This window comes from Pleurodeles waltl, chromosome 4_2 (genome assembly GCF_031143425.1).
Source record: "Pleurodeles waltl isolate 20211129_DDA chromosome 4_2, aPleWal1.hap1.20221129, whole genome shotgun sequence".
Taxonomy (NCBI): Eukaryota; Metazoa; Chordata; class Amphibia; order Caudata; family Salamandridae; genus Pleurodeles; species Pleurodeles waltl.
In genome coordinates, this window is record NC_090443.1 from 834,091,678 (window position 1) to 834,117,290 (window position 25,613).

Sequence of the window (25,613 nt, forward strand, 5' to 3'; positions counted from 1 at the left end):
TGTAATTATTCAAAGTTCCTAAAGTACTTACCTGCAATACCTTTCAAATGAGATATTACATGTAGAATTTGAACCTGTGGTTCTTAAAATAAACTAAGAAAATATATTTTTCTATAACAAAACCTATTGGCCTGGATTTGTCTGAGTGTGTGTTCCTCATTTATTGCCTGTGTGTATGTACAACAAATGCATAACACTACTCCTTGGATAAGCCTACTGCTCGACCACACTACCACAAAATAGAGCATTAGTATTATCTCTTTTTGCCACTATCTTACCTCTAAGGGGAACCCTTGGACTCTGTGCATACTATTCCTTACTTTGAAATAGTGCATACAGAGCCAACTTCCTACAAAGATCAAACGTTAGCCAAAACCTTTTGATGTATAAATAATGACTACAGGGACTTTCAGCCTGTCCTCTTTATCTATTGGCCTGTTGTTGTGTCATTCACATTGTCTTCCACTCACTACAGCAAGGGCCGTGGGTAAACCCACTCCACTCCACTAATTTCACAGTTAGTGACAGCAGTCTGCTCTTTCACAAGAGCACATACACACACAAAATAATTACCTTCAGTGGCACCGGCTACAACAGCAAGGTGTGCTAATTGAAACCTAAACTTTTTTAAATTTCAGCCATTTGTTTTGTTCTATATTGGTAAGGGCCTAGAAGTTCCCCCCAAAAGTATAGTTTTACAAAGATAAAACATAACAAAACAAAACAGCCATTGACAAAGCCAAATGGCTGACAGCCAAGACTAGACCTCTTGCCTTTGCTAATACTTGTGCAACTATTGTTTTCTCACAAATATGGCAAAAGCAAACTCAGAGAAATACTTATTTTGGATCAAAAATTCTAAAAGGAAAGCAGGCATTGGTTAATCCCTGGCACCAGTACTTGAAAACTGAGCCTCTGATTTTACAGCCTGGTGTGGGAAACTTTGAAGCTGTAATATATCCATCCTCTAATGTTATACTGGGATCTAAGCTAATCAATATTTCCAAACTACGGAACTTCTTAGAGACAACCAGCCTATATCCTAAATTCATGTATGCCTGGCATTATTATTTGTCCCCTTTTCAACTACCACCAGAAAAACAGTTTCTTTGTCTCAATACAAGAATTTATGAGTTTATAGGAATCCTCGACTGGTGGTGGCAGCCAATGCCATCTTTGGGGGTACAGGAATGAAAATCTCTGACATGTAATATGTACCCATACCATATTGAAAGCGGAGCATCAATACTGGTTAAAGTGATCCTTCAGGAAATTGGGATGCATAAATGTATGGAAGCAACAGATGCCTCTCTCAGCGGATGACCTCCCAGCTGATTAATTGGTTGATAATATGTAAGTACAGGGTAGATCTTCATAAAAGACTTTTTGATCTGAAGGTGTATAAATCAGTGTGATTAATTGCCAGGGATACCATCATCAATACTGCTAAACTAGGGTTTAGGCAGTGCAATGGAGCAGGAATTACCACATTAAGTAATTCCTTAGGATCAGATTACAAGTTGGGTGGACCACATTTCTTGCGTAGAATTCGGTTCTCTGCAGTTGTATGTTGCCAGGGTCCCTCCATCTGAGTTTTCTGGGTGCAGGAACAATGGACCAGATTTTACTGATGGAAATTCTGGCCTGTAAAAACATTTTGGGAAAGGGCTGCATTGCAGTCTTGCATGGTTTTCTGGCCCTCATCCGACACTCAGTCAAGTCATGAAAAAAATATGTAATGTTTCCCCATACAAAGCAACATCTTCTCTCCCCTTGCAAATCATCTTTCCTCCCACCTAAAACTCGAGCCCCCTTAGATGTTTACCACCTGCTCGGAGCAGATTGTGTATGTCTTTGTTAAACTCCACAGGATTATGAATTTGATTCAGAATACAGGCTCAAAATAACAGTTCTACAGTTAGTCTCCATTCTCTGGGGTTTAAATCATAATTGCAGGAATTACACGCAGAGATTCTGGCTGGTGTGGGAAATTTGGTGTGCCAGAGATCTACACATGGAATTCCCCACTACATGAAATCAGCCTTACTGAGACTTCTTCAAAATGGCTGCTGCTATTTAAAAAGCTCGGAGTACAGGGTACTTGCTTAGCATCTGCTCATATTTCTGTTATAAAGTTCCTGAAAAATCCTGGTGCATGTTGCCTTTCAGTTGTGCTTTTGAAGCCTGTTCCATCATCTGGATTTTCTTTTGCCAAGGGTCTAATTATGTTCTTATAGAAACTGGTCTTCACCTATGACCTTCGCCCACGCATGAATAGCCAGTGAGTCTATTAAAAAGTCCTGGTGTCCCTGACCTGGTTATCCAATAATAATGCATTATTTATTTGCTACACACTAAGGGTATTCAGCAAAGTTCTGCCCATTGTCAGTAATTAAATCCCCTGCACCTGGTATTTGAAGACAAGAAGCTTTGAACTTGCACCTCTCAATTGATTGACCATGCACACTGTTGTACAGATCACAAATAAACCTGCAAGAAATTCTTACCAATCAAAATTCAATTATGACTCCATCGGAGACTAAATACCTTCAGTACACAATTGATCCCATCAAGCTCCCATCCCGAAACACCTGCATCTGGATGTACTAGAAAATTTGAAAAAGTCTAAAAAATCTCGCTCTCTGTGATCTTCTCACTAAGACATTTCTGATTGTTCATATTGGTCTAAGGGAATCATCGAAAAGTAGGGGGTCCTTCCTATGATGATAAATTTGTAGTCTTTGATATGCTTGATAATACCATTTTCTAATGATGTTGGTAAAAGTTTTATAGTTTGTACTAGTTTTTAGAAAATATGGTGAAGCAGAAGATGTTTGAATTATTTATTGATCAAAATCACTTTTGTGTCTCGTTATTGAGGAATAAACTGTTTTGAATTTATTAAAAACAGGAGAATTTCATTTTTTTTTTTTTTTAAATAGAATTAGACATCACTTTTCCCAGCTGACCACTAAACCCAGATTTTGGGTCAATTATATTGTCAACTGAAGCTAGATTATTATTAAGTGAAAATTAGAGGATTCATGTGTAGGTGTGTTAAAAAGAGATCAATAAATATGTGTTCCTTTTTTAAGAAAGTCTTGGAGGTTGACAATAGTTTCCATTCTGAAGCGCTGATAACAATAGCATGGAAAGCACAGGAACCACCTGCAAGAATACATTCTTCACTATACAAAACTCTGTAAACAAAGACATAAATAGCATGTACAAGACACTGATGCCACTAATAAATGCAAAAACAACAAGGTGATAGATTGAATGCTTCAATTAATCTCAGTCACTGGCAATTGCTCGGGCTGCATCCCAATCCATTGCCACCTCCATGCCACGTCAATTTAGACCCAGCCATATGCAAATCAGTCTTGACCCAGCTCCAGCCCAACTTGTCAGGCCAGCTTCTCTCTCAACCATAACACAAGCAACTTAGGACCGGTTTTGCCCTTGCTAGCTCCAGGTATACCTTGGTTCCAGTGGCACAGTGAGGCCGGGACCCACATATATAGAGCATGTCAGCATACCCAGTGCACTCAAACTGAAGTGGCATGGTGGGCAAAATAGCAAAGGATTGGGATGCGGCTCCTCCCCACCCCCGCCAGCAGCTGAAAAACTTTTACTATAAAACGATAATAAACTGTTTATCATCGTTTTATAGTAAAAGTGCAAGGCCATGGGTCTGGCGTGCACAACACTCCCCCTCAGTGCATGTATATGTTTAGCTGGCCATCTTGGGCAGGCTAAATACACATGCCAACTGGGCTCTCTCCAACCCAGCAACACAGACACTGTGTTGCTGGGTTGGAGACAGCAGGCAGTGCCTCAGAGCACCCTGGTTGGGCGCGCTGTCCAATCCTAATGCTGCTTTCATGCTACCAGCAGCATGAAAGCAGTGTTATGACTGGATGCAGGGAGGGCTGGGAAAGCAGAACCAGTCAAGGAGCGGATCGGAGGCTTGGTGCAGCACAGCACAAAAGGTATGATTTTTTTTTATTATTATCTATAGATATATTTTTTTCATCGTGCTCCGCGCCACGCGCCACCTGTTTTCCCTCCTGCAAGCCGCCACTGGTGGCTCAAGTGATTACCAGTGGCTGAGATTAATTTAAGCATTCCATCCATCACTCTTCTGTATACTTATTGTGTTGCCCTAACGGGACAGGTATGCCCAGACTTGGGTCCCGTGTGCACTGTGTCACTGGAATCAAGCTGTTCCTGGCTGATGAGCTCATAACTGTGAGAAAGTAGCCTCTTTCTAGCCTTGTTACCCCCCACTTTTGGCCTGTTTGTGAGTATATGTCAGGGTGTTTTCACTGTCTCACTGGGATCCTGCTAGCCAGGGCCCAGTGCTCATAGTGAAAACCCTATGTTTTCAGTATGTTTGTTATGTGTCACTGGGACCCTGCTAGCCAGCACCCCAGTGCTCATGAGTTTGTGACCTATATGTATGTGTTCCCTGTGTGATGCCTAACTGTCTCACTGAGGCTCTGCTAACCAGAACCTCAGTGGTTATGCTCTCTCTTTACAAATTGTCACTAACAGGCTAGTGACCAATTTCACCAATTCACATTGGCATACTGGAACACCCTTATAATTCCCTAGTATATGGTACTGAGGTACCCAGGGTATTGGGGTTCCAGGAGACCCCTATGGGCTGCAGCATTTCTTTTGCCACCCATAGGGAGCTCTGACAATTCTTACACAGGCCTGCCACTGCAGCCTGAGTAAAATAACGTCCACATTATTTCACAGCCATTTACCACTGCACTTAAGTAACTTATAAGTCACCTATATGTCTAACCTTTACCTGGTAAAGGTTAGGTGCTAAGTTACTTAGTGTGTGGGCACCCTGGCACTAGCCAAGGTGCCCCCACATCGTTCAGGGCAAATTCCCCGGACTTTGTGAGTGCGGGGACACCATTACACGCGTGCACTATACATAGGTATACCTATGTATAGCGTCACAATGGTAACTCCGAACATGGCCATGTAACATGTCTAAGATCATGGAATTGTTACCCCAATGCCATTCTGGCATTGGGGATACAATTCCATGATCCCCAGAGTCTCTAGCACAGACCCGGGTACTGCCAAACTGCCTTTTCCGGGGTTCACTGCAGCTGCTGCTGCCAACCCCTCAGACGGGTTTCTGCCCTCCTGGGGTCCAGCCAGGCTTGGCCCAGGAAGGCAGAACAAAGGACTTCCTCAGAGAGAGGGTGTTACACCCTCTCCCTTAGGAAAAAGGTGTCAGGGCTGGGGAGGAGTATCCACCCCCAACCTCTGGAAATGCTTTCATGGGCATAGATGGTGCCCATCTCTGCATAAGCCAGTCTACACCGGTTCAGGGATCCCCAACCTCTGCTCTGGCGCGAAACTGGACAAAGGAAAGGGGAGTGACCACTCCCCTGACCTGCACCTCTCAGGGGAGGTGCCCAGAGCTCCTCCATTGTGCTCCAGACCTCTGCCATCTTGGAAACAGAGGTGCTGCTGGCACACTGGACTGCTCTGAGTGGCCAGTGCCAGCAGGTGACGTCAGAGACCCCTTCTGATAGGCTTTTACCTGTGTTGCTAGCCTATCCTCCTTCCTAGGTAGCCAAACCTCCTTTTCTGGCTATTTAGGGTCTCTGCTTTGTGTAATTCTTGAGATAACGAATGCAAGAGCTCATCAGAGTTCCTCTGCATCTCTCTCTTCACCTTCTGCCAAGGAATCGACCGCTGACTGCTCTGGACGCCTGCAAAACCGCAACAAAGTAGCAAAGACGACTACTGCAACCTTGTATCGCTGATCCGGCCGCCTTCTCGACTGTTTTCCTGGTGGTGCATGCTGTGGGGGTAGTCTGCCTCCTCTCTGCACTAGAAGCTCCGAAGAAATCTCCCGTGGGTCGACGGAATCTTCCCCCTGCAACCGCAGGCAACAAAAGACAGCATCACCGGCCCTCTGGGTCCCCTCTCAGCACAACGAGCGTGGTCCCTGGAACTCAGCAACTCTGTCCAAGTGACTCCCACAGTCCAGTGACTCTTCAGTCCAAGTTTGGTGGAGGTAAGTCCTTGCCTCACCACGCTAGACTGCATTGCTGGGTACCGTGTGATTTGCAGCTGCTCCGGCTCCTGTGCACTCTTCCAGGATTTCCTTTGTGCACAGCCAAGCCTGGGTCCCCGACACTCTAACCTGTAGTGCACAACCTCCTGAGTTGTCCTCCGGCATCGTGGGATCTTCTTTTGTGACTTTGGGTGAGCTCCAGTTCACTCCTCTTTGTAGTGCCTGTTCCGGCACTTCTGCGGGTGCTGCCTGCTTCTGTGTGGGCTCCTTGTCTTGCTGGGCGCCCCCTCTGTCTCCTCACGCAATTGCCGACATTCTGGTCCCTTCTGGGCCACAGCAGCATCCAAAAACCCTAACCGCAACCCTTGCAGCTAGCAAGGCTTGTTTGCAGTATTTCTGCATGAAAATACCTCTGCAAGCTTTTTCATGACGTGGGACATCCATCCTCCAAAGGGGAAGTTCCTAGTCCTCTTCTTTCTTGCAGAATCCACAGCTTCTACCATCCGGTGGCAGCTTCTTTGCACCCTCAGCTGGCATTTCCTGGGCATCTGCCCAATCTCGACCTTGTCGCGACTCTTGGACTTGGTCCCCTTGTTCCACAGGTACTCTCGTCCGGAAATCCACTTTGGTTGCATTGCTGGTGTTGTTCTTCCTTGCAGAATTCCCCTATCACGACTTCTGTGCTCTCTGGGGAACTTAGGTGCACTTTACACCTACTTTTCAGGGTCTTGGGGTGGGCTATTTTTCTAACCCTCACTATTTTCTTACAGTCCCAGCGACCCTCTACAAGCTCACACAGGTTTGGGGTCCATTTGTGGTTCGCATTCCACTTTTGGAGTATATGGTTTGTGTTGCCCCTATACCTATGTGCTCTCATTGCGATCTATTGTGACTGTACATTGCTTGCATTGCTTTCTATTGCTATTACTGCATATTTTTGGTATTGTGTACATATATCTTGTGTATATTTGCTATCCTCATACTGAGGGTACTCACTGAGATACTTTTGGCATATTGTCATAAAAATAAAGTACCTTTATTTTTAGTATATCTGTGTATTGTGTTTTCTTATGATATTGTACATATGACACCAGTGGTATAGTGGGAGCTTTGCATGTCTCCTAGTTCAGCCTAAGCTGCTCTGCTAAGCTACCTTTTCTATCAGCCTAAGCTGCTAGAACACCTCTTCTACACTAATAAGGGGTAACTGGACCTGGTGCAGAGTGTAAGTACCCCTTGGTACCCACTACAAACCAGGCCAGCCTCCTACAATAACTAAGGTGAAACCGGTCCTGTGTTGCTTGTGTTCCTGTTCAGGAAGGACCTGGCTTTGCAGTTTAGGCTGGACTGTTCCTCCTGGAGCAGGGTCAAGACTGATGTGCATATAGCTGGGTTCAAACTGAAGTAGCACTGTGTGCAAAGTAACCATCGATTTGCATGCGGCCTTGAGCGATTACTACTGGCTGATAGTAATTCAAGCCTTCCAGCCATCACTGTTTTGTACACTGATTGTGTTGTCCTAAGTGGGCGAGTATGCCCATGCGTGGGTCCTGTGCACACTGTGTTACTGAAAACAAGCTATTACCAGCTGATGAGCCCATAACAAAGGTGAAACTAGACCAGGGCTGCTTGAGTTCCAGTTCAGGAAGGACGTGGCTTGACCGTTCAGGCTGGGCTGTTCCCATTGGAGCAGGGTCCAGGCTGATTTGCATAGAGCTCGGTCCAAACTGAAGAGGCATGGTGTGGAAAATAATGATGGATTGGGATGCTGCCTGAGTGATTACTAGTGGCTGAGATTACTTTGAGCATTCCATCCATCACAGTTTTATGTACTCATCAGTAAAATGCAACAAAGCATTTGTTATTGGTATCATATGCATTTTTCGAACAGACATTGGTGCACTACACATGTGCACTCTTAGCTGAGTGTGATGAGTAATGTAATATGCATACACACACACAAGCCATTTAGAATAAAGTGATTGTGATCTTTTTTTTATAAACTATTACATTTTGTGTAAAGCTACAGTCATTGAACGTTGAGTTGTACAGGCTCTCTGGTCTAAAAAAAATAAAAAAAACTATACAAGAAGACCTCTGTACTGTTTTATCCCACATTAACAAGCTATATTTGTAAAATGTGCATCAGGACCATGGTATGCAATGGTGCATGCAAACACCAAGAGCCTGACATATGGTCATTTGCCCAAATAACTGCATGGTCCTCAGAATAGGCACTCATGGATACTGAGTCTAAGCAAAGAAGCATGCTGCAGTCTTCAATTGCAGCGCCATCTCTCACTTATAACTGTGTGCAGTTGACTACCCCAACCTTGAGGTAAGGGGAAGGCTCTACTCCCTGTTGGGTGTGTACAGTACAAGATTGTACTGAAGGCTGTACTTACCTTCATGAGCATCATTATTTCCCCACATAAAAGACCTGGGAAGCAGGGTGGACTATGAATCACGTGAGCATAAATCCAACTTCACCAACCAATTACATGCATGCATATCACTGGTCTGGCTGAGTAACTACCTTTTGGAAGTATTCACTGTTCCATAGAGTGTCTTGGTGCAGTTTTATCTATCCTTGTTACCAAATGAATTACTTCAGGTTTTACTAGAATTCACAAAGTGAGATACTGTGGATTAGATCAACAATGAGAATTGCCTAATGTTTACGGGCTTTGGAGCTTGTTTCAACCACCCCTTGTGGGTAGCTGGAATTTTAGGACATCTAAGAAGCCTTGATTTTTACTTTGAAGATCTTGGATAGCTATATATGGCTTATGTTTAGCAAAGAGATAGGATGGGGCCAGATTGGTGAAGCTTTTAAGGGTTATACAGCATGTTCTGAAATTAATACATGCTGCCAATGAAAGCTCGGGAAGTGGTTTACATAACCCTGAAACTGGATCTAATATACCCAAATCAAAGAGTGTGTTAACTGCTGCTTTCAGACCTAACTAGCTGGTTTATGAAGATTGCTGGTAGATATGTGAATCAGGGGCGTAGCTATCATTGGCGCAGGGCTGAATGGGCCCCGAGTAGCCCATTCAACTCTAACAAGTATTATAAATTACTACCCCAGCAGCAGTCTAAAGGGCCATTTGCCTTATATGCACAAGGGCATGTGGTAGGCTTGCTATGTTACTGCTGAGAATAGGGCATCATAGGAGAATAGACTGGAATCCATCATGGCTTCCAACAATAATGCTGTAGCTGGCAAAAGAAGAAGAGGGATAAGTACAACAGTTTCAATTGTCAGAAACAACTGTTGACCACAGATTTACTTTAAGGAGTTAACCCCAGATTGAATTTGAGATGGCAGGAACATGATGGTGTCGAAGCTAAGACCAACACTTTTAACATTGATTTTGGCTGAAAGGAAAGCCCTAAGATTTTTAGAGGTTGAGTGAGGCAATATGTGTCAAGCCTTGTTGGCCAAAAATAGCATTTTTATTTTTGAAACATTTTTAAAAGAGGGACTAGTTTCACTTCTCCTGACTCCTGCAGGGGAACGCAGTGTGCAACTGTGCTCTCCCAAGTAGATGGTGGTAGGTAGAAAGTCTCTCCTGGGCAAGAAATCCCCCCTTTAAAAAAGCACCCTGAGAAGCGGTTTCTTCGATTGGGAGGCGATTGAGCACATCACCCTGATATTATTTGATCGTGGAGGTGCATTCTTAATATTACTTTGCCCGCTTGTTTCGGGTGAACATGGTTGTTCTTGCGTCACTAGAAGCATGTGGTATACCACCTGACCTCCACCACTGACGCCGTACACTCCATTGCTTAGACTGGGTCCCGCACATGCCATAACAGGTAAGAACTTATCGATAGGGATACACGTGTGTGAGTATAAACGCAACCAGAAACAAGGCGATCCACTACTCATAGCCTAAACACCGGCTTGTATTAAAAAGATGCAATATTGAAACAGTTGATGATTGCCTAATCATGCATGCGCGTAGGTATGAAAGACGGACATGTTTTACGGGATAAAGGAACATGCTAATTTTTAAAACGATATGGAGCCGAAAAATGTGTACCGGGTATATATAAACGCTTGCACTGCTCCCATGCGGCATATCTGACGTCAGTCCAGCGTTGATTTGAGGTCTTTACTGTTCACCCCTATCACGAAAACCGCGGGAAAAATGTCCATGAGGTAAATTGTCTCTATTGTGAAACTGTGGGCTCGACGAGATCACAATCTGCACAATTGAAAAACAATCATGGAAAGGCGACGGTTTTCCTGCACAGGAATTGACAAGCCTCTGCATGTGAAGGTGTCTTTGTGTTTAACTCTCCAACGTATCGCACACCATCATCAGCAGGTCAATGAGGAGTCACTACGTCGTGACAGTTTAATTACACAGAAAGCCTAATCCAGGCCGCGCATTCCTGGCGGCCCAAACTTTTTTTTCCTGACTTCAGAATGCACATCTGACAGCATCGGGTGGCTTTTCCTAGTTCCTCGATTGGAATCTGTCCTGGGAGCTGGGGACTGCTGTCTCACTCAACCAGTAACATCTGCAACCACCGGGTAGTCTGAGGCGGAAGAGTTCGAGTTTCCTGCATTTAATTCTCGACTGCTCAAGACGGGGGCCGACGGGCGACCTCGCTGTTTGTTCTATTGTCTTTTCTCGGGGAGGGCGTCAGATGTTCATGGAGTGAAGGGACGTCAATGGAATTTACGAGAGCGCTTAAAAAACATCCGCTCCCCTAACACAGCAAAATCGGACCCGAAAGAAAGCCAGGGCTCCACTGCATCAGGTATGGCTTTGATTTTCACGTTTGGTTGTGTCCGGTTTCCCTAAAACAGGTGTGGATGCAAAGGGAACAGAATACGTTTCAGGTGTTCGCGTGTTTCAGCCAAATCTCACTTTAAAACCTAAAGGCGGCGTTCTTTCTAGCACGAAATGTTCACAACGGTTTCACATAGCCTTGGTTTGGAGCGAGACTAGCGTACAAACGATCTGACAGGCGGAAAGAAAGCACGATTGTGAAAAGTCTCCGAATTTTTACAAACTTCCCGGCTGCGTTTTTTTGTTGTTGTACATGTAATGATGGCCAGGATAGGACAGGCCTATAGGGCGATAAGGCAGCACAGCCCAATGGGCGGGTCCGACGGGACCCTGTGTGAGCCACTTTTTGGGTAGCTTGTGGGCTTTGTTTTTTATGGGCTGCGGCGACCGTTTGTACTAATTTAAAAACATGTATTGCCTCAAATACATAGTCTTCCACAACTCGCAAAACACTTATAGTGTGTATTTACAAGTCCAAAGCTGTTCCAAATTGCAAACATGGCCCACTTTTTTGGCATCTAATTTACTAATGGTGCCACTTTTATTTTTCGGCCTGGTCCTATTTCTGCCCCAGTCCTACTCTGGTGTTGTCAGGGCAGCTTGTCACTAGGGCGAATATTTCCAATTATATATGTTTAATAGGGGTTCCGTTCTTTTGGCGAATGTAATATTTTTGTGGACTTAAGTACTGCCACCTAGTAGTACTGTTGCTCTCATTTAATGGCCTCTTGTGGTCCTGGCTTTGTATTACACAGATAGCACCCAATCACCTGTAGGCGTTGCGGTAGCTAAATGTTTACGAACCGCTCCGCTTCCGACATCCCCCCCCACACTTTTCATCAGGATTTTACATCCCTGATTTCTGTGGGGGGATACCATGCATTCATTTAACTGGCGTAACGAAACTTGATGAGGCACCCCTGCAAATTACATGAGCCCACGCAACGCATTCAGAGGCTCCAGGAAAGGGTACTGTGCTGAGGGGGCTCCCTGGAGGGCGGGGGGCCTTTGTTACGCTACTGATTCACTTGGGGGCCTGACGGGCATGTAAAGGCAAATCAAATTTACAAATCCCAGAAAATTAGGCTCAGCTAGCTAAAAATTCAAAATTAGCCCGAGATGATGCACAAGGAGTGAGCCCCTTGGCAACTATATTTCTCGCGGAAGTACCAGTGTGACACCTTTAAACAAAGTGAAATCTTTATTGTATGAACCCGTTTGGATATTCCGTGTCAGAATATTCTAGGCAGTATGTAAAGTAGTCGGAATCAGGATTCCATGGTATTATCTTTGTCAGACCGTGTACCTCTTTATGCTGTTTTTCGCAGTTACAGATTTTATTTTGTTGCTAAAACGGTCGCCACGCCTTAACTCTAGCTGTTGGTGAGTGCCCGGGACGAAAAAACATATTTAGCTTTTTGATAAATGTTACGATTTTCAACATTATACCTTGTTTTGTGTGAAAGTGGCCTGCACGGACAAAGCGATGTTTTTGTTTTGGTTAACATTTGGAATTACCAAATAATTTTGATCTCTCCCGTCCAAAAAATCATGCCTGTCAGATAACGTAAGCTGCCTGGTTGCTGAACACCTTTTATGGAATGTACCAAAAACTGATAGTGGGCTTAGAGACTGCTCACTCCTTTCACTTTTTGTCTATATTATCACGCTTCTTCTAGTGCTGCTGCTTCCATGGTTTTCCTTTCTCTTTTTGTGTTTGTCCTCCCCTGGTGCATATCCTTCTTAGCATTCTTTTGATTGGCTGATCTGTGTCCTCCCACTGCTCTTTTAAAGGGACTTTTTTTTGCCTTGACTGGTAACATTTCATCAGTGTGTCTTTTCCTTTCTCTCCCACATATGCTGTTTCTCTCTTCACATTTTGTGTTGCTCCCCTTCCATCTGCTTTTCCTCTCCCTCATGTTCTGCTTTGCCATTAGATGTACAGCCTTACCTCACAAACACCTTGTTGCTCCCTTCTCCGCTACCCCAGCTTTTTTTTTTATCCTCCTCTCATGGCTTAATGATCACCCGATGTTGCTCCCTGCTCATGTCACTTTGTTTTGCCAATGTGCTCCCTACACCATCTCCGTAGTTGCTACCCCTCCTCTCATGGTCCATTACAAAATAATTTCTTTTTCACTTTTTTTCGAGGACCTGACAGCTCTCATAAGGTGCTGGGACACTTCACTTCAACAAATGCACTTTTGCATAACTTAAAGTTAATATCTTTTTACTTATTGTCTTAGGCGGCACCAGCCATCTTGGATTGGTAAGTAAATAGATAAAATGGACATCGCGTCATTCAGTAAGCATACACGTAGTTTTGCATGTATAAGTCACCATTTGTACTCCTACTGAATCAGATGGCCACATGACATCATGATGCTCATGTGCGTGTTGCTTTGTTGTGTCTTTTTTGTTAGTTCTTGAATTTTTATGTTCTCGCCTACTGGACAGTGTTTAGCTGTCTGGTAGGCAAACGCCTGTTATGGACTACACTAAAAACCTTGTGTGCACTTCAACCGACCCATTGCTTAGCAGTGGTTGCCTTTGTTGTCACTCTGACCGGTTTTCATTTTAATCAGTAGCTTTTTTTCCATCGTATGTTTGTCCCTCCCTGTCTTCTGCATGTGCAACCCCTGGAACGTAGTCTTTTTTACCACCCTTTTAACTGGATTACTTGTATAATTTTATTATTCACAATTAGGGAACTACTTTCTATATTTTTCTTTCAGCTCTCCATGAGATTGTGTGTGTTTTCTAGCTCTGTTCATCATGTGATGCTTCTCTCCTCCAACATCCACCAACTCCCCTACGTGCTACATGTGGCTCCCTCAAGCCAAGCTTGTCCATTGCTTTTACTTCCACTCCCTATTGTTTTATTTTTGGGCCTTCCCAGGCCCATTCTCAAATGCCTTTGTTGCTCCCTTGCCCCTGCCTACTCACAGTTCTGTCCTCCCAACCCGCTTCTCATTTTAATTCTTTTTTTAGCGCTTTCGCACTAGTCAAATCACATTTAAAAAAAATAATAATTAGCACTCTTGAATCATAATTTTTAAAGAAAATGGCACTTGCATTATGTAGCAGATGAGTGCATGGATGGTGGTCCAGGCATGATCTTATATCACCATGCATGTGCATGCATGCCTATGTAGGTGTGTGGGTATGTGGAAGCATATAGGTTTAGAGGGTGTTGCCAACTTGTGATTTCTGTTACGTTTTTAGAACATGTATACAGAGGCTCGCCAGTTTTGTTTTCCACCATGTCCAGGCGCCCTTTTTCTTTTATTTTTTGCCCCCTAAATTGGGGAATATCCTTTTAGAGATGGGGTTACTGGGATGGAGTTGGTGTTTCCCCATCCCTTCTCAGCAGTGGCAAACTTCCAAAGAAAGCAGCCAAGACTGTTTGACTGATATGCATAAGATGTCACATGTAATGTTATGTGCCTACCTATGGGATGAGGATGGACTTTCTAGCCTCGCCCACGCTCTTTCTGCCAGATCAGGCCAGAGGGCAGAGCTAGACGTGAGACTAAGGACATTGATTGCGTTCCATGCCTCGTTCACAGGCCCAATCCAGTTTTTCTGAGGGTCGGAAGGGAAGTGGGAAGGTAAATGGAGGAGCAGCTCAGCCTTTCTTACATCATCCTCCATTCTCCACTACCAGAAAAAAAGAACTAGAAGATGGGGACTGGAAGTGGAAGGACTGCTTGCTGGGCTGGACTTCCTACAAGCTCCAGAACCATGCCTTTCCCTGGTTCCCTAATTTGCAGAAATGTATGAGGGCTGTAGAAGTCTCAGAGCCTTCAAACACACAATAGGTGATAGGAGGAATGCTTTCAATAAGTCTAACCACTGGTAATCTCTCTGGGTACCATTGCAACCCATCGTTCTTTTGCCCATCATGCCACCTCAGTTTGGACCCAGCCACATACAAATCAGTATTGACCTTGCTCCAATAGGAATAGTTCAGCCCAGGCTGCCAAGCAAGCTCTTTCTTGAACCAGAACACAAGTAACCCAATTGGGACTTATCAGTCAGGTGTAGCTTGGTACCAGTGGAACATTGAGCAAGGTACCCATGTTTGGGCATACCTTTTCCACTTAGGGCAGGACATCAAAAACACAAAAGGTGATGGGAGAAATGCTTGCACTAAGTCTGACCACTAGCCCTCATTCGGGGGAACATTCCAACCTATTGTTCTTTTACCCAATATTCCACCTCAGCAATATTATGAGCTGCAGCACAATTTAGAGTGTACTGAATCAGTGTATTATGTACATGCATTCATGCTCTATGTACGATTAGACTCTTCACAGATCTTCCATTACAATTGGTTCAGTGACTGTGCTGTCACAGTTGTGGAAGTGGGCAGTTATATGGATAATTCTGGCTTGTTAAGCATATTTTTGGATCGATTTTTAACCACTGGATTGTATTGATTTTACACGTCTTCTCTGAGCGGAAAATGAGCAAAATGGAGGTATTCTTAACAGCCCTATTATTAGGGCTCCCCGGTTTTATAATATTTATTTTTTCAACATTTTCATCTGGATTTATCCATATTTATTTTTTGCTCATTTTTCTGTATTTATCCATTTTTATTTTGTATTTACTGTATAAATGAAGCTGCAATGGGTATTTTCCACATTTATTTAAATGACAAATGTATACTCACTTGAATGTCTAAAAGGTTTCAGTAGTATACAGTGCAATAGCATCATTTGGATTGTAGAATAGCATAAATAACTGTAAATCTGCACTTAATTAGGCTTACTTAGGAAATCTATTGTCTTTCTTCCATCTCATTACCTCTCATTCTTTACCCCTACTGACCTGGCATTCATGACGAACAGTAGAACAAATTATGCAAAGAAGGCCTAGTTTCCGTATTGCCCTGTATTTAAGAATAAATACAATCAGGAAAAGAAATAGTTTGTTTTCTGTCTTTATTTATCTGTAAAAATCAGTAACAACAAAATCAGGAACCCTATATATTATCCATTTGTTGGCTAGTTGAGGCCAAAGGCAGAGGGCAGCTCTCCGCAGTCTGCTTCAACCGTATAGAATCTTGTGTTGCCAATGTACGCAAACAGCAGAGTAGATGTCTCCATAAACCTTACAATACTGGCATGGTGTTTTCATTTTTCCAGTTAGAAAAGTGAATCCATTTATACCATTATGCTTTGAATATGGAAACTATTGATAGGTACAGGGACAGTGGGGTGAAGTAAAGAGGATGCCCTACAGGATTTTTGTCACAGCAACTTTAGCGCTGGGAGTAGGTTAATTTGAACTGCCACCATCGCTAGAATTGTTCCACTGACTACCAGTGGCACAAAGACGTGATGTTAAATATATGATCCTAGGATGCCAAAAAGTTTTTGCACAATCACTTAGGTGTTTAGCAGAAAGATTCAATGGGTATCAAGTAAGACAAAGTTTAAGGCTGGCATCTCAATTGATAATGTGCTACTCCAAGCTAATTGGTGGTGTAAGAGAAATTCAGGAATCACAATAGAAGCTCTGTCATATGCGCCCCCTTAAACATGAGTGGAAATTAACATAAGAGAAGTTTGACAAGTCTGAAAAACATGATTGTTTACATCGAAGTAAAACGTTAACCTGGTTCGTTCTCTGATCAAACTAAATTACACCAAGAAACTTCAGTAAATGTATTATAACAAGCACCTATAAATAAATGTAAAAATAACTATATAAAGCACTTCAGACACCCGCACACGAGAGTACCATCACTGCAAATTAGCATTTTCCCTGGGTGCTCAAGGTATTCCTTCATTATTTACCCACCGAGAAAAGATGATACTTCAAATACAATGGGAGTCAATAAAGAGAAATCAGTCTAACTGGGAGATTATTTATTGTTTTTGATGTAACAGTTGTATCTGAATAGTTGGAGATGCATCTGTACAGAAAGGGCTTTTCCCTACCCTTTCTCAATTCTACAACCAACTTGTAGGTGCATTCTGATTGCTCTGTTCCCTTCTCAGTAAGGCGAGTCCCTTTCAATGTGCAACTTCAGGAGTGTCTACATTGTCGTGAGGTTTGACTGTTAATCTAAAACATAAGCCATTCACAGTAGGAATCATCCTACATTGTCCGTGCCCTACTTCCTCTTTTGACTTTGTTTGTTTAGATCTATTCATACATTAAAATAGGCAATTTAAAAAGCGGTTGGCATGCATATATTTTAAACTGTGGACCAGAAGGTAAACAAGGGATTCAATTATGGCCTTCTTTTTTTTTTTTTTTTTTTTTTTTTAGAAAGCATTAAATCTTTTGGAAGCATCCATTCTTTGGGCCTAGCCAATGTGAGATTCAGAGATTCATTGATCCCATAAGGCGGACTGCACCATGGATATTATTTTTATCTCTCCTGAAATAGTAAATATAGCTTCTCCTATTCAGATACTTGTGTTGCTTCATAATTTTATTTTACTTAGTTTTAGGATTTCAAGAGAGTTACAACCTGAGGGCATTAGTCCAGTGTATGTTTAAAACGTGTTTGCTGGAATATGATTTCTGGTACAGATCTATCTAATTATCTTGTGAAACCCAAAGCATTGAGATATAGATTTCAAAATTCAAATGGCTCAACAATGTAGCATAATACGTTTACTCAAAATGCCATGATTATATTGGGTTAGGTATTTCCTGGAGCTCAATGTTACTTACAGAAATGTTTGAAATGCAAATATTCCACCCCATAATTGAAACACCCGACGGTCCTACTTCAGAGACTTTAAGTAAAATGGATGAAAACTTAAGACCCTCTCCACAAAATCTCTTTATCCTTCGCAGATCTGTATATATTTATTTGCTTCTAGCAGATTTCTTTCTTTCCTTGTTAAAAAAAAAAAAAAAAAAAGAAAAATCATTCAGACTAATATTTGTTCAAATGGACTAATTATAACAGGGATTCCTAATTCAAACCGGTACCTCAAGCAACAGTGCTATACCTGTTGAGTCCTTTGAATCCCTTTCTCGCTTCTTTTTAGTAAGTTTTACGAGATGAAAACATTTCACAGGAATATATTCTAATGCTAGCAACTATATTCCCCTGAAGGCCCAGTTTATTTAAATCATTTTGGGGGCACATCCATGCTTAAGAGCAGAAAATGCAAGATTCACCAGGACTGATTTTTCTGTAGCCTGTGGTTAAAGTTGAACATTCTTTACCAATCACCTCTGATCCTTGCTGGTAAGTCAAGAACACTTACAATATGAATGAAATATCAATGAAATATGGATGAATGAAGCCAAAGGAAGTGGGTGAGTAGGAAACATGTGCCCTTGTGGATCCAGGAAGCCACTAAAACGTATGTTTAGTACACATAATTCATGCCTACTGGAACCAAAGACTCTGTCAATGCATCACTGTTCTTCAACCCTTCAGGCAGGCAAGATAAAATGCACTGCTTGTTGCCCGAGTACCCCTGTTTAACAGAAAAGATAATGCAATAGCAAATAACCACACAGTGATTCCTCCTGTCTGGGCGCTTGTTTTGCACATGGTGCTAATCCTACATGCTTCCAATACTACACAACAATTATGTAGCTTTGGATCCAGTGCCTGCACAAGTTCAACCTTTAGATACAGGCTGATACTTTTGTGGTTATTAGTGAGCTACTGTTGCCAAATTAAAAACTTCATGTTGAGTCGCTATTTATTGAAGGCAGGACAATAGACTTCTAACTATGATTGTATTTTTTGTTAGTGGCATATTTCAACACTGAAGGTTTGAAAAGACTCTATAAACATGACAAAGTAAAACTGTAATAAAGTTGACCATTTTTGTCATGGAACCGGTTTTGTTCTTGTCTCATTTTGCTGGCTGCAGTTCTCATGTCCCTTTACCACTGCTAAACAGTAGTATAGTTCTTGTGCTTTTCCCTAAAACATATACATTGGATTACCCTATTTCATATTACATAGTTATATAGCATATACATTGGATTGCCCTATTTTGTTTATTTATCTTTCCCATAAAGCAGTAGTAACTAGCACAGAAAATTAATCAATGGCATGGGGGTTAAATGTCAGATGCAGACTGAAGTGTGTATTTATATAACCCAAATGTATGATAAAATTGCATTGCTGCCAGCAGCACCAAAGCGCTGTGGCTGGGCTACAATTTAAAGACACTTCAGTAGCTAATGGGAAGGAAAAGTGCCTTTACCATATCATAAAACCTATTTTTAATTATTGCTAAGTTGCCCTAAAGAGCGCCTTGTTGAATCCACAGGGCAGAGAGTAATATATGAAAAAATGATGCAATATATGTTTGAACCTGGAGCCCTCATAATATCTGAAGTCGTAAACGTTATTCCTACTGGATAGAGTCAGCTCTATTTTTCCATTAGTAAGGCATAGGAGTGATTAAAAAAATAATAGAAAAATAATTTAAAGTTATTTTCCATTTAACTTTACAGGTCAAATTTAAAGGTGAAATCATGTTATTGATACCTTTAGTAGGAAAGTGAGTTTATAAAAATATACTTTGTATTTCCTGAGTCAAAACTGGATTAGAACCTCATGGGCCACTCACTCGCCTCCAGAGGCTGCATGTACACTCCTGGCTGGAGTTAGGAATCTTTCTTTCCGTAGAACAATGGCTTGCCCTATGTCCCAAGGAAGACAGGAGTATTGTAAAAAATAGCAAATAGTAGCCACCAGGGTGGTGTCAGGAACTATTTGCAGACCAGGAGCATCCTTAGTACTACCTCTTGAAGATGCGAAATGGAGCTGCTCCTATTCCAAATAGGCTGATTCCCAGAGCTTTCCTAGAACCCTTAGCTCCAATCCCAGCAAGAGAGAGAACCAAGTCTGACCATGACAGAGAAGAGAAGGGCTCCTCAAAGTAGGGGAGTGACTTGGGGTCTGCCTGAAGCTCCTCTAGAAGGAAAACGAGTCCAGCCATCACGAAATTAAGGCTCCAGGGTATTTGTGCAGTAAGGCAAAGAGGAAGTGCTGTGAATGAATGGAGGGTATAGGGTGGGAAAGTAGACAGGATTGAAAAGGGACATTCTCCAATCATTGGCTAGTGCACATGATAAGACTGGTACTTCATCACCACCTTCTCAGAAACATTCCTGGACCTTAGAAGACTATACCTGTAGAAGAAGGTCATGTGGACTAAAAGGAGATTTCTGCCTGTTATCCAGGGAGTGAAAATACTCTTCAAGGCAAGGTGGCGGCCTTCTGTTTGTCTGCTCCAGTGACACAAAAAGCAGAAGTACTCTTGACTCCTCTGACGTCTAGCTGACTAGAGAGCACTAGATCCTTCAGGAGCCCTGGTTAAACAGACTCTTAGTGCCTAGAAGCCTTCCCTGAGGACACCTGTAGGCTCCTGGAGTGACCAGATGGAACCTTCTAAGGAGTTGCAGAAAAGTGTAATGTAGTCTTTGTTTGAACTCCAGAAGAATGGAAAAGGGGGCTAAGGCAGTCTAGAAAACAGGCTTGTCCTACTTACAGCTTGTTATAATGCAGAACAGGTCAGGTGGGAGCTTCTGGAAAAGGTATGTAAACTCGGGTAGCCCTGCCCAGCTACAGCCTCCAGCTTTGCCCTTCTGAAGGATTTTGGCTTCCCAAAATGTGACAAATTTTTATGGTGAAACCTGTGATCAGGGCGAGGCAACAAATCCATCCCATTATGAAGCTACTTAAGTGTTAAATAAATCCAGCTTTTGATGCCAAATCCAATTGCTTCAGGGGGATCTTGAGAATCATGTATTTGAATTCAAAGGACCTTCGCCTGCTTCAGTCTTGGACTACTGACTGATTTTAATTTATTTCAAAGTATAAGTCGTAAGGTAAAAAACTTTCACTGGGATGATCCGCTTCATGTATCTGACCTCTGCTTCACAGTGGTTGGCCTGAAATCACACACAAGTCCTGGTAAACATCATACTGTTATTTTTCAAGGATATTTTAGTTTTTGCTGTGTATTTTGCCTTAATAATGGATAAGTTCATATTTCCAGTTCACCTTATCTGATTTTTGCTCATGAAACATTTCCACATTTTTCTAAACACATTTCTCTAGTAATTTGTCTGCCATGCCATAGCTACCAAGGTTTGAACAGAGTGTATCTCAGCCTTGCATTGAGATCTAAGCAGAGTGTATTTAGTAATTTGCTAAGGGGCCCTATTTCCAAAGGATTAACCCACTTTCTTCCATTAGCAGTTTAGAGAGGTGCCATATCCCACATTGTACCAAAGGGAACAGGTGGGATACATTCAGAAGGAGACACGTCATACCAGATTAAGTACCAATGCCCACAGACCACAGAGCCTCAATAAGAGTAAAACATAAACTGAAAGCTGGTAAGATGTGTACTGATGAATGAGATGTTGTTTGTCGTTGTACAGAAACTCATGTTTATTGACATTACTAGTTATCAACCCTTACAAAATGCCATGCAAATGTGTTTGCCAATGCTTCTTAACTGATGAGGTTACTAGTTTCTTTGCACATGAGGAGTGTTCCATTGTTTTCAGCTGAAACGTAACTATTTTGAATGGGGGTGTAAACTTATGTAAAACATTCATCGCAATCCAAAAAAGATGACCTCAGACTAAAAACGTCCCTTCTGCATGAGATAACAAGCAACACCAAAAGTTATATTGCACTTCATCTATGAAGTGCACACAGAGTTCTAAGCTCAGAAAGCAACAAATCATTTCTGGATATATTCCATTCATTACAAAGTCACTAAATACACACTAGTGAATTACTACTGAAATGCTTGCATCCAGGGTTACACGATATTGTGGTTATTCCTTGTCTCTTAGGAGCAGTACTTAATCTTTTTAGGTCTTCCATAAACCACGATCTTTTGATTTTACTAAAGTTGTATGTATAATACTATACTTATTCAAAGGGGCTTTCAGTGGCCTCACTATTAGTCTTTTGTTGTGCCATTCATATTTTGCTTCCATCCACTTCAGTATTTAGCATGGGGCAATGAGTCAGCCTACTGAAGCCAGTGGTTAACTTCACTTTGAGCGACTGCATTTAACTCTTTCACAAGGAGCACATCTGTACACAGTGTAGTTCTGTTTAGTTTTATTGAGTATGTTTTTACTTCATTATTACTTTAGTGTTGCCTTTGTGTTTAGATCCAGTTATGGTAGCATAATGCTTCTGATGTGAGCACAGGGGACACTCCTTCTTCATCAGTTCCTGTCTTCTGCCAATGCTGTTGTAAATTCCTTTTGGGGTGGCTTTTATCTGACTGCTGCTATTTCCCCGCATATGAGACTGTTGTCGAGTAGAAGCTGCTCCATACTAAGTTATTCTTTTCATCTTTCTTTTCTTATTGCTTTCATCCTTTCTTTCTTTCTTCCCCCTTTCCTGCTTTCTTTCTCCCATTCTTCCCCTTTCCTGCTTTCTTTCTTGCTTTCTTTCCCTTTCACCTATTTTATTCTTGCTTTCTTTCCCTTTTCCTTCTTGTTTTCTCTCCCTTTCCTTTCTTGCATTCTTTTCCTTTTGCTTTTTTCTTTCTTTGCCTTTTTTTTTTAAAGGCAGAAGGCTGGCAGACAATGCCAGACTGATTGTCTTTTTTAGGTGTCTGTTAATCAAGAACTTTAAATGTTACCAAAATTTAGACCATAGTTACTTACAGGGGCTTTCTGCCACACTTCATCCATTGTTCTGTAGTTGCGTCATTCACATTGTTCTTCCACCCACCCCAGCATGCAGGGCAATACATAAGCCCACGTCACTGATTGGCTGATTTAATTTCAAGTTATAGCATGCTGCCCTTTCACAAGGAGCACATCCACAAGCCAAGTGGTTCCTTACGTGCCAGGAAGTACAATGGTAATTTTGAGACCAAAAAAACATTTGTGCTTATAGCAAATGCTTCTTGTTCAGATTAACAATGGCCCAGCAGCTTACCAAACAGTAAAGTTTGTTAAAAACCATGGCAAAACAAGTATAGCCAAAAGGCTGGCTGCCAGCACGAGTCCCGCTGGCTTTGCCAATGCTTTTTTTTAAGCTTGTGTTTCTCATTACAGAAGATTATCAACATAGTTCATATCAGTCAGTCAAACTGGCCAATGCGAGTAATCTCCCTCAAACACAATGGCCATACTCCTCTATATCTGGAAGCAAGCAGCCTTTGAAATAGTTCTGCCAGGTCACGATTAATCTGTGAGGTGTAATTTTAAAGAAACAAAAGGTCCCTTCAGACAACCTATAATGAGTCATAAACTCAGAACAATGGTACTATCCCTTATTAAAATCGGTATTTTATTGAAAAATCTTAGGAAAATCTGTGGAGGTAAGGACCTCCACAGGGCCGGCAGCAAACAGGAAATAACTTAACAACTCAGGCATATTTGTGTGACACAAATCATGACATTCTGTAGTCACAATTTCATAAAGCATAACACATCTGCACCCAAAAGAAATGACACAGTTGGTCAGGGTCAGTGTATCTAAGTCGACAGCAATTCAATCCCTGTACAATTATAGGATCATCATAAGGACAATTAAAATCATGCCTTAGCTGTAATACCGAAAGTCCGCACAGGTATAACGTGGCATAAATTAATCTGTGACTTGTAGCACGAGCCTCAGGGTGCAGTGAGCACACAAGGAACTGCATAAGTAGACCAAAAAAAACATTACTAACATGTTGTGATCACCTATAGTCCATGGCTGCTGAATCCATTGATTGCCAGTTTCTCACTGTGAAGCTCAACGTAGGGGTGAAGCAGGGACAAGATATAGGCTTAGAAGTAATATTTTCTTATAACTGGTTTGGAATTAAGCCATTTCGCTACAATGGCACAGGAAATGTGGGCTCTAAACCAGTGATTCCTAAACTGTAGAAAATTAAATAATATTAGCAGATAAATAAAATGTATATAAATAAAGAGGTTAAATGTACATCTGAGCATTTTAAAACGCACTGTAGATGTCGAGGAATGAATTAGTATCCTCAGAGTGCAGATTCATCAAACAAAATACAGTATGGACAATGTGTGGCTTCAATTGAATTTAGAAAAGCTCCAGCCTTGCTATTAAAATTAAGGGGTCATTAGCACCGCCAACAGGGTGGCGGTGCTTCCATGGGGGATTACGACCGCAGCGGAAGCGCCGTGGTCGCACCGCCGGGACCAGCGGTTTTCTGCCACTTTTGTCCCGGCGGAAGTAATCCTCCAGGGCAGTGCTGCTCAGGGGATTACGAGTCCCCCTCCCGCCAGATTTTCCATGGTGGTAAGAACCGCCATGAGAAGGCTGGCTGAAAGGGGAGTCGCGGGGCCCCCTGCCACGGCCCCATGGAGCTTTTCACCGTCTGCTATACAGACAGTGAAAAGCGTGACGGGTGCAACTGCACCCGTCACACAGCCGCAACACCGCCGGCTCCATTAGGAGCCGGCTCCCATGTTGTGGCTGAGATCCCTGCTGGGCTGGCAGGCGGAAACCAAGTTTCCGCCCGCCGGCCCAGCGGGGATCTCATAATGGCCGCGGCGGGACTGCGGCTGCATTGGCGGCCGCCCGGAGGTCCAACCTTAAGCCGCCCGCCAAGGTTGTAATTCGGGCCTAAATGTTTTCTTTTTTTATATATGTTTGTTTGCAGATTAAATAAACTGTGTTAGCATTTGTGTATGTGATTGATGAATGCCTGTTTCTGTATTCTTTGTGTATTGTTTTGCATTTCAATTCATCGACAATGTTTAGGCTGGGGTCCCCGGTTTCCAGTAATGAGGAGTGGGAGGTCCCCGGATTCCAATAATGATGATTCAGTGGGGGTCTTTGGGTTCCAGTAATGATAAAGTGGAGGTCCACAGAAGTCAAAAGGTTGGTAACCACTGCTCTACACTGTTCTTGAGTTTTTATAATACTAGTGAATGTTATAAGCGCTACAACTTGCCATCTTGGTTTTCTATAGTGTTTCTTCCTCAGTCTTCCACAATCTAACCCAATTCTTTTTTCCTGCTTGAGCTGTTCCTTATCTTCTGCAGAGATATAAAGTGGAACTCCCATTGAGCATATTATCACATAGCCAATCCAACCAGCCTCACTGTGTGTGACTGTCCACTGACTGTGTACACATCAGTTACATTAACCTTCTCGACATCCTATATAGTTGTGGTCTAAGTAAAATCAGTACAGAGCCTGCAAAATGTACTTTTGAAGCTTAAAAGGGTTTAGTAACTCCTAACCTTGTTTAGCTTCTTCATTGACATACACTAGTCTAACCTGGCTGGACTGCCTATGTGCTTATTTTGTCTATTAGTCACCAACCCTTTAGGTAGATTAAAACGTTTACTAGATTGTATATCCTCTGCTTAGACATTAGTTCTTACTCATTGTCTGTGCGTTTATAGTCCTTTTTGGTGGTCCAAAAGACCAGGTGTTGTTGTAGTTACAAGGTCTAAAAGCTCCATCTGTTGTTGAATTAGTCACCCTTGGAGAAACCCTGCCTGTTTCATTCAATTATCCATGTCAAAGAACAAACTTCAGGGATGAATAACTCTTACCTTCTCAAAACTCACTGACTTTAATGCTCATTTCTGGAAAGAAGATGTTAAGGTAGCTTTTACAAGCTTAGTCCTTCCTTTTAAATGTTAATTTTCCGTATAATGTATGCCTAATGGGGTGTTTGAATAATACCAATGACTCCGATTGTGAGTACGTCAATTAGAAATATTGGAAGACCCAAGCACTGTACTGCTTACTGCAAAACTGCGATGTCCCATCTGCTGCAGCATCC

The 25,613-nt window shown here is 42.3% G+C and overlaps 1 protein-coding gene across 2 annotated transcripts in view; it reads left to right on the plus strand.

Moving 5' to 3' along the window:
* Positions 1-9,800: 9,800 nt before the first annotated feature.
* LOC138293366 (FRAS1-related extracellular matrix protein 1-like) overlaps positions 9,801-25,613 on the plus strand; it is an 892,846-nt gene continuing 877,033 nt past the window's right edge. Inside the window, exon 1 of one of the 2 annotated variants that reach the window (XM_069232561.1) lies at positions 9,801-9,877. The gene's annotated coding sequence lies outside the window, so the exon portion shown is untranslated. Of the gene's footprint in view, positions 9,878-10,460; positions 10,832-25,613 lie in introns of those variants that run through there. The other variant, XM_069232560.1, reaches the window with a different exon arrangement.